At 39.7% G+C, this 12,921-nt stretch overlaps 1 protein-coding gene and 1 long non-coding RNA gene across 4 annotated transcripts in view; one reads left to right on the forward strand and one right to left on the reverse strand.

Annotated features, from left to right (window-relative positions):
- rad9a (RAD9 checkpoint clamp component A) overlaps positions 1–12,921 on the forward strand; it is a 72,864-nt gene that overhangs the window by 3,417 nt on the left and 56,526 nt on the right. Inside the window, exon 1 of one of the 2 annotated variants that reach the window (XM_064341933.1) lies at positions 4,900–5,039. The exons of the other annotated variant lie outside the window; for it this stretch is intronic. The gene's annotated coding sequence lies outside the window, so the exon portion shown is untranslated. Of the gene's footprint in view, positions 1–4,899; positions 5,040–12,921 lie in introns of those variants that run through there. 2 annotated transcript variants of the gene reach the window in all.
- On the reverse strand, positions 2,473–11,270 carry LOC135258497 (uncharacterized). 2 transcript variants are annotated; one of them, XR_010331005.1, is made up of 6 exons: positions 11,206–11,256; positions 10,803–10,827; positions 10,505–10,563; positions 8,188–8,247; positions 7,964–8,063; positions 2,473–2,691 (listed from the first exon to the last, which is right to left on the reverse strand). It is a non-coding gene; the product is annotated as an uncharacterized LOC135258497 (long non-coding RNA). The 2 variants fall into 2 exon arrangements; XR_010331004.1 differs by having other exon boundaries at positions 10,505–11,270.

Consider the following 12,921-nt stretch of genomic DNA (forward strand, 5'->3'; position numbering starts at 1 on the left):
AATAACTGCACATCGTTACCTAATAAAATGTAAGTCCTGTAAAAATACACATAATAAACTGTATAAATAAATAAACCAACATTATACATATTTAGTAATACTAATACAGGCTTATTTACTATATCAACTTTAAGACTAGCAACACGCTCGTAATTATCTCATCGTGACCCATTAAAGCCAATGGCGCATACGTTGCTTAATACTTTCAAACTGCTTTCCCAACGGCTATTTTGCGTCCTGCGACTTGAGTTACAACAGTAAATATGTACGGATTCCTAGACGTGCTGATAGGGACCACCCTTTCTCATATTAACCTCAAATACGCAAGACAGGACACTTGTACAGTATGCTAGCAAATTTATGTTAAGTTCCATTCATTTATATAGGGTTGTGGATACACGTCCCCTTAGCAATCAAAAGCTAGCGCTGGACCACCTGACTTATTTGCCGGCACAGAAAAAAAATCGTGAAAGTGTTGAAAAAATAACCACGGGAGGATAACAAGGACATTTTAACTACTTAACTAGGTACAGGTTGTTACCGATATTTCACCTATTTCATATATATAGTTGCAAATCAGTTTACGTTTTCCTGTCTGTCGAACGAAGGTGGTCGAATAGGTGCTCTCACTGTAGCACTGACTTTGTTTCAGGTAACAAACTCATGATAAACGATAGCTAATAGCTAGCTGACCAGTAACAAGCCTTCAATAGTTATGAACGGTTAGCTAACTAAATTGATTGTAGCTAGCTAGCTAGCTAAACGTAGCTAACATTGTATAAATTATACACAGAAACGTTAGATAAATGCTAGTAGTTGATACGCTATAGCTACGTTTTGAACAAACGTTATGATACCTGTTTCCAATGACTCGACAGCGTTACATTGCCTGATAATTTTTGTTGTGGTAACCTAGCAAGATGACCCAAACTATTAGCCACGATGTTTTTCCATCAATGCATGCTATACAAATAAATAACCGACAGTAATTGCATTGGCTACACATGCTGCCCACTAGCCCCAGTTTGTGTCTCAAAAAATCAGTTTTTAAGCAACATCATAGAAAGAGTGCACTTTTTTATGTGCATGTGCATGTAACCAGAATACTTATGGATTATGCAAGGAATGTATGATGCTCAGCAAGGTGCAATACTGTCAACACTATCTGTTTCTGTCATGTTTTTCTGGTAGTGTAACGTTATCGCATTTGAGTTTGGCCAAGTAACGGTTCTTTTCTTTGACTGGTAAGCCCAAATAATACTGGTTAGACATAGTTTTAACTAGCTAGGTAACGTAATTTACTTGTTATTTATTTGGCTTGTTATTAGAAATAGTCTAGAGGGACTCTTGTTATTGTTTGCGGAAGTCTGCCGGTAGTTAAGTTAGGGCCAGAACAACGCACGTGCGCAGTAACGTTGTTTATGTTGTTACCGATGAAAGCGTCTATATATGTCTATGAATTTACTGACATTATCCCCCCTGATATGACTGAAAATGTCAAGGCTATGCTCTGCGAAACAGTAAAATACGACCCCAAATCACCAAGATGCCGATTTGCATGGGACTAATATTATCACATGACCTCTGTGTTTGGCGAAATATGGTAGGTCATTTGCAGTGAAATTTTTACTTTACAAATTACAGACATGGCAGAGTCTCACGGGATTAAGATCACAGACGACCTCCGCAATTATTACAAGTTACCAGAGGTCCCCAGGTAATACTAGTCCCGTGCGAATAGGGCATTTGACAGTAATTTAGCAATACGGTGAAAACGAACATTCTAGTCACACTATTTTCGCAAAAAAAAAGGCAAGTTTGTTGTTTGGACTACATATACCATCAGGAGAACTGCATCCGGCTTCTCAGTTTGGTTTTCATATGGATGACTTGTACCCAAGCGGCCAAAACCAGACTTCATTTTTGAAGCTCATTTCCTGTTCTTGTTGTTCCTGGTTGCTCACTAGCGCCACTACGGTTGGCTCCAGTATAGGTGTTTTCATATCCAGTTACCATCTAAGTCTACGGTACAAATGTGGTCAAAAAAAAAAAGTCAATAATTTTTTCTCACAAGAACAAATAGTCACAATGTGTATTTTATTCGTCTTATGACTGTCCATGGGTCGATTTCATGATTTATTGTGTCATTTGGGCACTGTGATAATATTTGTTGTGGACCAATGAGGTACAGTTTGCGTCACTTCCTGATTACTGCGGAGGACTAAGCTACAGTAGGGTCTACAGTCTATGGTCACTGGGGTGGGAGGTGGCGCCTCTTGGACTTGACATTGCATTTGACTAGCTAGCTAACCCTAACCGGCAAATATTCAATTTGTCAAACGTGTTTGACGGCTTTTCATTCGTGTACATTCTGTAAACGTCTACCTGGGTCATGCTTAACGGATGTGACAAAGCTACTATAATCCCGATTTTGGGATAAACACTGCAAAATTTTCAGTTTCACAAAGCGAATTAAGAGTCTTAAGGTTTATTTGCTGGATAACATACAACACACAATGAAATCACACACACAGAATTTAACAAAATTAACCGCCATTGTAAGACTGGCATTTAGAAAGGAACATGTTTTTAGCATTTAAGAGTCCGACAAGAGCATTTAAGCCAGGGGTTCTCAGAATCGGTCGTGGGGGCTCCTTGCATATATTGGCTTTTCTCCTTGGTTTTGATGATCTACAAGAAAAAAATAATAATAATTAGGAATTCAATGTACATTATTTTTGTCTTCATGCACCAGGTGGAAATCTTGCTCTACAAAGTGCGTTGTCATATTTACACGCCTGCAGATCAGTTATTAAAATACTTGGTAGATTTGTTAATCGCCGCTGACAGTGTTAATTTTTATTCGTTTAAAAGTGACTTGCGAACGAACGGTCAGCTGGCGTCACCCAACAAGTGAACACCACAAACGGCGATGGAGTAGCAGTTACCGACTCATTAACTGACTGTGGCGGAAAACCTAGTGATAACTTGCTCGGTTAACAGCAGGTCTACCAGACAGTTATATGAAAATTAGCCTGGTCACAATCACCAGTACACATCTCTGATTGATTGACCATCAGTGTAGTCGATGTTCTTCCCCTGTGGTTCATATTGCTAATGCGTGAGCTAACCATGGATAGCCTACCTAGCTCACTGGAAGCTATGCTAGCTCAGCATAGTCGTTTTGCTGAGAAACATAAATTGAAGATAACTGAACATAATTTTATTATTAATGTCATACATATAACGTGATTACATGACACATGACGAGTTCGTTCTGCAATCGTTCATTCAGGTTTATGGGCTTTTCCGCACCGGACTGGCAATCACACTGTAAAAATCACAGAACCGCTTAACTCTGGTTTCGGCTCCAAATCGACAACATGGCCGCGCCCGCCATTGAGCTTCAAAACGTGTTTTAGAGACCCACTGAGAGTCAATGGGTGACGTCACAGTAGCTTTGTCCATATTTTTTACAGTCTCTGGTCCGCAACTACAGGAAAATCCACCCCGACTACCTTACATGGTAATTAGACACGCCCACGTCTGGACAACAAGCGTGGCCTTGCAACCACAGAACCGTACTGTCATAACATTTCAAAAAAGTTAATTGTGCAAGATATGTTTAGTGTTACAATATTTACATAGAAAATAGATAAAATAGATCATTAGCTAACTAGCTAGCGAGTTATATAGACAGATAACAGAACTCTAGATAGCTAGACAGATGTATCATGAGATAATTACCTAGCAAGTTAGCTAGATAGACAGATCGATAGCAAGAGAGTAAAAGCTTGCTCCCCCTAGCTAAGCAAATCCCGCTAGCTTGTCTTCTTAAAGAAGCTTCAAAACGGCTTACAAATCTGATTTCACCAACAACATATACAAATTATAAAAGATGAGACTTTACGAGAATCAACTGAAACCCCAAACTGGTCAGAAATCGCGTTTTGACATAGAACCTTGTTTATCTGAAAATGTCTCAAATGTATTAACCGAAAGAACTGGAGACAAGAATCTTTGAATAGCGGTTATTACAGCTGAACGCAGCACACAACATTTTTGGACCTTGGACTTTTAAATGGTGAGATCGTATGTAGCTAGCTGATCGGAATAAAACGACACAGCATCACACCTGCCGCTGAAGCACTGCCTGGCTGCGAGGATGGGGAAATCCTTACATGGTCATACAGTAGTAGGACAAGCCACATTGCACGCACTGAAATTAACCCAGATTTGGGAATTTTGGCGGAATTATTTTAAAAAATCAGACCCAGGGGAGACATTACAAGGGATGGGATTAACTAGTTAAACCAAATCATTTCTTGTGTAAAAAATGTATTGACTTTATATTCCCTCAGAGAAAATTGGCCTCTTTTCAGGCTTTCCCCATTGACTTAACATTAGGTGGGCGGGGTTTCAAGTTCTTTTTGCAACCAGGCGTTGGAGTTCATTCAGTAGCCACTGGGGTAAAAGGCTTCACTCATAGAGGCGAGTTGTTGCCCCTTGGTTTCTACAGAGTCCACCATCTTCGTGTATAAATATCTTTACTACGGTTGCGGGTCAGGCACTCTTCACGGTAAGAAGAAATTTTAGGATAGTGCTTCCGATATTGCTTGTAATGAAAGTCCTGCAACGGAAACAACGATAGATTTACTCCGGAGCCACATCTGTCCAAAATGTAAACAAGTCAGGCAGTTCTCACCATAGACATATATACATTGGCCTTTGGATCGTACGTCAACGTACGTCAACGTCGCCGCCATATTGGACTAGGCAAGACTGGCCTGAGAACAAATAGAAGTAAACGGGGGAGATGTGCTTTTTATCCAGAAAAACCGCAATAACGTTTACATTTCTCAACCGATTTCCCGAACACGTCTCCTGTCTATTTTGGCCCCACGATGGTGGAATGACCTCCCTGTGGAGGCCAGAACAGCTGAGACACTGACCCACTTCAAGCAACGACTGAAGACTCACCTCTTCAGGCTGCACCTCTCCCCATCCCTCCCTACCTCCCTGTAATCTCTTAAATGACTGTAAGTGTAACATGGTTAATAATGATTACACTTGCCATTGTACCAGAGGTGTATGTGTGTATCTTGGGTCTAGTGTTCTGTCACTTTAAAATACTTGTGTAGTTGCCTTTAAGGGAATGACGCACGTTACGTTCTTCCCAGTTTAAAGCCGCGTTTCCACCGCAGGAACTATACCCCGGAACTAGGAACCTTTTGAGGAACTCAGTGTGTTTCCACCGCAGGAACTAGGGTCTAAATTTAGTTCCGGGGGCTTTGTTTTACCCCCCAAAAGGTTCCTGCTCGGGGGGTAGTACTTTCCGAAAGTACAGGAACCTTTTGGGTGGAGCTGGCAGCGCTGAACATTTCTGAATGGTCGAGTACTCGCAGCAGTTTTTTGTGTCTATTTTCAGGCGCCATGTTTGAAAATATGCAGGCGCAAACCAATTTATTTTCATAATAACTTCAAATCAAACTTGTATGTTATGCGGCGCAGTAGCCTACTTTTGGTTATAGCCTGCCAACGTCTTGGAATTATAACGTGTGCTCTTCTGTTCTTTTCTTGCTTTAGTATTCGTTTTATAAAATGCTAAGCATTCGTGCTGGGACAGCATATTACGTACTAAAACATTCAAACGGATTAATTCGGTTGCTGAATATTTTCTTCCGGATTTTCTTTGTTAGCCCGTTGTAATTGACTCAAGACGTTTGATACAGTTATGCGAGGTATGCGGTAGTTCTGCGTAATTCACATTGGTGAATTTTCATTCTATTCTTGTCATTTTGCGATTAGTCTATATAGAATTGATGATGAGAAAGTAATCAAACTACAAATTGTTTACAACGTGTGCATGTTTTCTGCTGTTGTTGCCAGTTAGCCTATATTGGAAATGTGAATGCATTCTGTCGCTTCGGATGTCAAGACATGAAAGCGAATGTTCGCATAAAAACATAATAAATGTGTTTGAGAGGATATATAAAACAGTTACAATCTGACTATTGGCCTGTTATATCCTATTTGTTGCATAACAACGGTCCAAGTTCAACTACCAACGACAGTTTTGCTTGACAACGGTAAAATAAGCCCAAACGACTGCAGAAGAATTTCAATTCCAGGTGATTAAATCGATTTAAAAAAAAAAATACAAAAGTAACCATATATAATCATTGTTGGTAACCCCTTGTATATAAGTGGAATAAACCCCTCTGGGCTGTCCCGGTTATTAGAAAATAATGTAGGCTACTTCGGTGGTAGTATGGGGTTACAGAAGAAATCATAGGACAGATGGACCGACGACAACGTCGTTTTTTCATACGTCAGTGGGCTAATTTGCCTAATCTTCGCGGGACTTTAGACCGCGGTGGAAACGCAGACAACCATTGGCTGAAGGAACCTTTTAGTTCCTGGTAAAGTAGTTCCTGGGACTGAAAGTTCCGGGTAATTTTGGTGGAAACGCGGCTTTAGTTAATGCACCTGTCTTAACTACTGCTTCTATTTTTGCATAGACTGCGTTGTTGCTGTTCTTGTTTGTGTTAGTGTTAATCAGTTTAACCTTCAGGGTCCAAGTTGAACTATGCGGTTGTTCCCTGCACTTGGACCGGTACTTCTCTCTAGGGTTTTCGACATACTTGTTTCTGGTTATGGTTATACGCTTTGTTGTACGTCGCTCTGGATAAGAGTGTCTGCCAAATGCCTGTAATAATGTAATGTAATGAGTCGTTTTTATATTCAAGGGTTTATGATCTACGTGGAGTACAAAAAAAAAAGTTTTATCTCCAGTTACTTAGAATCTCGATGGTTAGCTATAATTGCTGATAGACGCTCAAGAGAGGAGTGTGGCAACGTTAGGTTTACATGAACTGAATTACTTACGTGGTGAAAAATAATTCATTGTCATAAGGAATTGCCACAGTTAATTTTAACCTGGGTTAGCGAGTATTATCTAATTAAGTTAGGCAGATTTGCATGACATTGTAAAATGGTAAGATTACAAAACACAGGGCCAAGTGACTTGAAAGAATTGAGGAAATATTGGGTAGCATTGCTTTGGAATACATCTTATTTAATTTTGGTGAGGCAAGATAGCCTATATTGTTTGTAGTACTGTAACTTGGCGTCATTTGGATATCAATACTTTTAATGGCAGGCCCGGATTTTGGCAGTCTGAATGAATGAGTTATAGACGGTGAATGCCCTACTAACAAAATGTGGTTGTGGTGACGTACTATTAACGTCTTCTATTGGTCTCGTAACGTCCACGTTACGTCTCAATTTACGTAGTATTACCGTAAAAACGTAAGACCAGCGCCCCGTCGCAAAACAACGTTGTAGATACGTAATAGTTACGTCCTTACAACTATGTTTGACAATGTAATAGAATAACCTTACCCTGACGTTGTGATTACGTCACCAGGCAGTCATCCGTCGTAACGTTATAGATTTACGTCGCTGACACGTTGTTTAAACTTCTTTATTACGTTATATACCTTACCTTTCAACTTTGCGGATTGGTCACTTACTAAACCCTGACCATACATTTTGATTGTGTGTGTTAAAAAAGGTATATCATGGTGTTGTAATTTTGATCTCCATTCTATCCTACCAATGAAATGCCATTGCTTCTGTAATTCATATCTTCAAAATCTAAGATACTTTAAGTGCAGCAATAAAAAATGTACACATCAAGCCCAAATAGAATAGAAAGCCTGTGTCATTGTATAGAATACCATTGAGATCAGGTTCAAGTTACATTTCTAGGTAAGCAATATTTGCAAGCATAATTATGGTACAGAAGATGAGACAAACATACAAAACTAGATACAAAAACATAAAAAAGGCAAAGGGTCGTTTCAGGACAGTAATAACCATAGACCAATGATTTCAACATTAATAGTGTTGAGTATTTTTGTCTTTTTCAAGCGGTGAACTACATTTAAGTTAGGATCACCTTGGAATACAGTCACTCTTGTCTCAGGCATGTCTTGAGTGGGGAAGGCTGGACCTCGGGTTCTTCACTGGAGCAACAGTCATAAGGCCATGTGTGGGAGCTGAAAGGATATGAAATTGGACCAAGTAAGAAAAATACATTGAGTAACACACGCAGCAGGCTAAAATCGTAATTGTGTTTTGACAATGAGCAAAGAGCTGTTTCCATATAATATCCATAACTACCTTCATTCTGATCTTGTGCTCTAGTTTCCATTTGAGCTGTTGGGCCGAATGTAGAGAACTCTGCAAAAGAAAATCAATTTAAGTCAGTATTTGGTGAAAATACAGATAAATACTCTTGATTAATATTGATTACACAATGCACTGGCGTGAAGCCGAAGCCAAAGCCAATTTTTTTTTTTTTTTTTTTTTTAAGGCCACGATTACACCAGGTATAGAGTAATAATGCTAGAGGATTTTGACGAAAAAAAGTTTTTGTATTTCGAATGGAAATAATGTTTAGCTAAATGCTTTCAAAAGAGCGCAAAAATAGCTTTCAAAAAAGGCGCCAACAATGCTAGTTTGAAAAGGCTTGCTAGCTCCAGTTTGTCAAAGACCAAAAACCAAATGAAGACCACACAACTATTTTATATCATATTTATGATGCATATTTTAATCAACATGTTGATATCTCATTAGGACGTGGACAAGGTGAATTACAGCTTTCAAAAGAGCGCCACATACGTTAGCTTTAAAAAGAGGCGCTGGCAACAATGCTAGCTAAAAGGACATGAACAAAGGTGCTTTACGGACAGCCGTTTATACGTGTCGAATTAGCTCAATTGTTAGCTAACTAAACAGGCCATCGCCGAGATCAGGTAGGTAATGTTAAGCCGCGTTTCCACCGCAGGAACTATACCCCGGAACTAGGAACCTTTTGAGGAACTCAGTGCGTTTCCACCGCAGGAACTAGGGTCTAAATTTAGTTCTGGGGGCTTTGTTTTACCCCCCAAAACGTTCCTGCTCGGGGGGTAGTACTTTCCGAAAGTACAGGAACCTTTTGGGTGGAGCTTGCAGCGCTGAACATTTCTGATTGGTCGAGTACTCGTAGCATTTGTGTTGTATTTATTTTCCGCCATTACCCGCCATGTTTGAAAATATGCAGCGGCAAACCAATTTATTTTCATAATAACAAATCAAACTTGTATGTTATGCGGCGCAGTAGCCTACTTTTGGTTATAGCCTGTCAACGTCTTGGAATTATAACGTGTGCTCTTCTGTTCTTTTCTTGCTTTAGTATTCGTTTTATAAAATGCTAAGCATTCGTGCTGGGACAGCATATTACGTAGGCTACCAAAACATTCAAACGGATTAATTCGGTTGCTGAATATTTTCTTCCGGATTTTCTTTGTTAGCCCGTTGTAATTGACTCAAAACGTTTGATACAGTTATGTGAGGTATGCGGTAGTTCTGCATAATTAACATTGGTGATACAGTACAAGCAAACTGGAAATCACCTTCCGCACTTTTTATCCGGGTAAAATAACAGGTTAATTCTAGTAATCTTCCCTTTAGCTTTTTCAGACTGCCGTAATTTTACTAAATTTTACTGCCATTTTTCAATTCCACGAAAATACCAGGAAGACTATGGACTCATTTATGGTGCATGGTTCGCATCTGGAGGGCACACTTCGCTGTTCGGCTAGCAGTAACTTCGAAGGAAAGCAAACGGTGGCTGTACCACTACTAATTTACATTTTCACGCAAGTCCGAGTTTTCGTTCTATTCTTGTCATTTTGCGATTAGCCTATATGGAATTGACGACGAGAAAGTAATAAAACAGCAAATTGTTTACAACGTGTGCATGTTTTCTGCTGTTAATGAATGTGTTTGAGAGGATATATGAAAATCAATAAATACAAAAGTAACCATATATAGTCATTGTTGGTAACCCGTTGTATATAAGTGGAATAAACCCCTCCGGGCTGTCCCGGTTATTAGAAAATAATGTAGGCTACTTCGGTGGTAGTATGGGGTTACAGAAGAAATCATATGACAGATGGACCGACGACAACGTCAGTGGGCTAATTGCCTAATCTTCGCGGTACTTTAGACCCCGGTGGAAACCCAGACAACCATTGGCTGAAGGAACCTTTTAGTTCCTGGTAAAGTAGTTCCTGGGACTGAAAGTTCCGGGTAATTTTGGTGGAAACGCGGCTTATGCTGGTCTTACATTACATTTGCACTGGGCTATTAGCGTTAAATACTCAAAGTAGCAAATATGATATCCAACAGAAAACTAACTCAAATTAGTCCCAAACAGACGCCAGGTCTGAACGGACGCCATTTCACCTACTAACTTAAAGCATTAGCAACATTAAGCTAGAACTGCAAACATGCATGTTGAAAGTAGGACTCCATCATTACATTGCAAATACTACTAACTGAAAAGGTCTCCAATGCATTCAGTTCTTCTTGTTAGCTTTTACGGCGGTTGGCATCCAGTATTGTTGTATTAATACATTCAGTTAAAAATATAAAGGCATAATGAAACGCTTACCTGCTCTTGAACGCAGTCAAACCCAGATTTTCCCACGGAGAATTTGAAATCACAACGACCTTCTTCCAAGACCACGTCACAGCAACATGCGCATGTGATTGGATATACCGTCTTCTTCTTGTTTTACAGCGGGTGGTTAACAGCTTATTGGTGAATTACCGCCACCTTCTGCTCCGGAGTGTGTATCAGACAATAGATTTACACTCAAAAATCCCTTCACCCTAAGCTATTTTTTATCCTCCATGCTTTACACCCAGTCCTACTATAAAATCCCTATCCATGTCAGCCACCCTAGAACCCTATACCTGCATATCCATCATATCCTATATTTAAATAAATAAATAAATATTAATAATAATAATAATAATAATAATAATAATAATAATAATAATAAACCCTGCATTGGATATAACGTGATAACGGTCCAAGCGTAAACGCGCAGACAGATAGACAGATAGATATTTTACTGTAAACCAATACGTCATTTACAAACGTTCTGACAACCTACCAGTAACGTTTCAAATTAAGTAAGGATGAGGACTGTGGTATAACGTAATTGTTACGTTATTAAATTACATCGTATTTACGTAATTCTATAACGTTACTGCAACGTTGCAGAACAGTCTCCATGAGGTCTGGTTATTTTGCGACCATAGAGCAATGTTGTCACAACGTCACCTGTTGGTAATGTTGCGACTTACCAAATTACGACCAAAGTGTAACGTTGTCATTACGTAGTGTGTTTGTAGGGTGTCTTGTAAGTGTGAGTAACTTGGCATTTTTGTACGTTGAAAACATGTTTTTTATGAGATATCATTTCTTTTTGCAAAGCGTTTTATTATGAGAGTGAGAAATGCGAAGTGACCCTATGGCTATCCTTGTGTGAATTTATACAGTCTGATGAGCGTGTACTGTTTAGCAGTTTCGGTTTGCTATATATGTAAAACAGTGGCTGTGACAAAGGGTGCGGTGGCGTAAGTGTAAACGCATCAGAAATGCAGGTGAAATATGGCCAGTGTATGTACTCACGGATTTGACGGCCATCCAACGAGCCTTGATTGACAAACGAATCAGCAAGCCCGAAGAATTAGAGCTCCGTAGGTCGCAACTTGTGTACCCTTCTGTCCTGCTTCGTTGTCTGTTATTTCGTGGAGATGCACTTTTAGTGTTTTAAAGGTTTATAAGGCATTTTGATAGGCTTATCTGCAGGTAGGAATCCTGTTCGCTGTTTTGCTAAGCTAGAACCGGAAAACTTGATAGTGGAGAATAGGAGCAGACGCATATGTCCCAGCAGGCTTTGCATATGAGAAAATAAGAACAGTGTGAGAGAAATTAGGAGAAGTGATGAAATTGCATAGTTGAAACAATATGTTTTTAGCAGAATGGGCATGTAGGTGAAGGTTGACATGATCACAGACTATAGTGCGAAGTAAATGAAGTGACCATGAGCGAGCTTAGTTTCCTTATCGAACGGTATATATACCAGTCGCTATAAAGCATTAGCTGTTGAAGTGGAGAATTAAGTAATGAGAAATCGATTGCACTGATGTGCTTTTGTCATGTTCAGTACTAGTAGTTATAATTATGAGTGAGTCATGATTTTAAATGTAATGTTTTAATGAGGAGTTGCAGAACGTACATATGTAGTAATTGTTTGTATGTGGCTAGATAGAGAACAGGGCGACGTAACATGAATGTAGAAACGTGCGGTTTGCTGATAAGAAGGTTTTGTACGGTAGCCAAGTGAAGAAATGTAGTTAGTAGATATGGCACAGTGGTGAACTGGTGTAACTTTTTAATAAAAGGAATACATTTGCCGTCACGAAACGCATATGGGTGGCCATGAGTGAGTTTTGGTAAAGCAAATATAAGCATAAGAAAACGTTAGTGTAAAAGGGGGAATTATTTGCCTGAGGGCGAGGCGGGATTCAATCCTTTAACCGGAGGTTTATCAGTCTGTGACTTTGTTAGTGCAGCACCATGACATAGCTATGCAATGCGTGAAATATAATTAGCAAACCTGTCCGTGGTTTTAAAGAACACAGGCCAGTAAGCACAGAAGAGCTCCCGTTGAATCCATATGGCTTTGCAATATTGTAGCTGGTTAATAACTGAACGTGCAGACGGTACATCATAATGCAGTGCATACGTTCGGTGAACGACAGGTAGATATGGTGCAAAAGCAATAATGAAAAGTAGTAGACAATTATTAGTGAGAGTAAAAGCAGGTTAAAGAAATGTGTTCCTAGCTGGGCTCGAACCTACAACCCCATGTTCCCAAGACTGGCCCCGCGGGATAGTTAAGCTTAACTTCCCTTAACTTTTCCCGTTCATTCTCAACGGTAGTTCTTAACACTACGGGTGTAATATGTTTTCGGCCACACGTTGATTTCGCGGCGCTGTTCCGTCCCGGATGC

This window comes from Anguilla rostrata, chromosome 7, assembly GCF_018555375.3.
Source record: "Anguilla rostrata isolate EN2019 chromosome 7, ASM1855537v3, whole genome shotgun sequence".
Taxonomy (NCBI): Eukaryota; Metazoa; Chordata; class Actinopteri; order Anguilliformes; family Anguillidae; genus Anguilla; species Anguilla rostrata.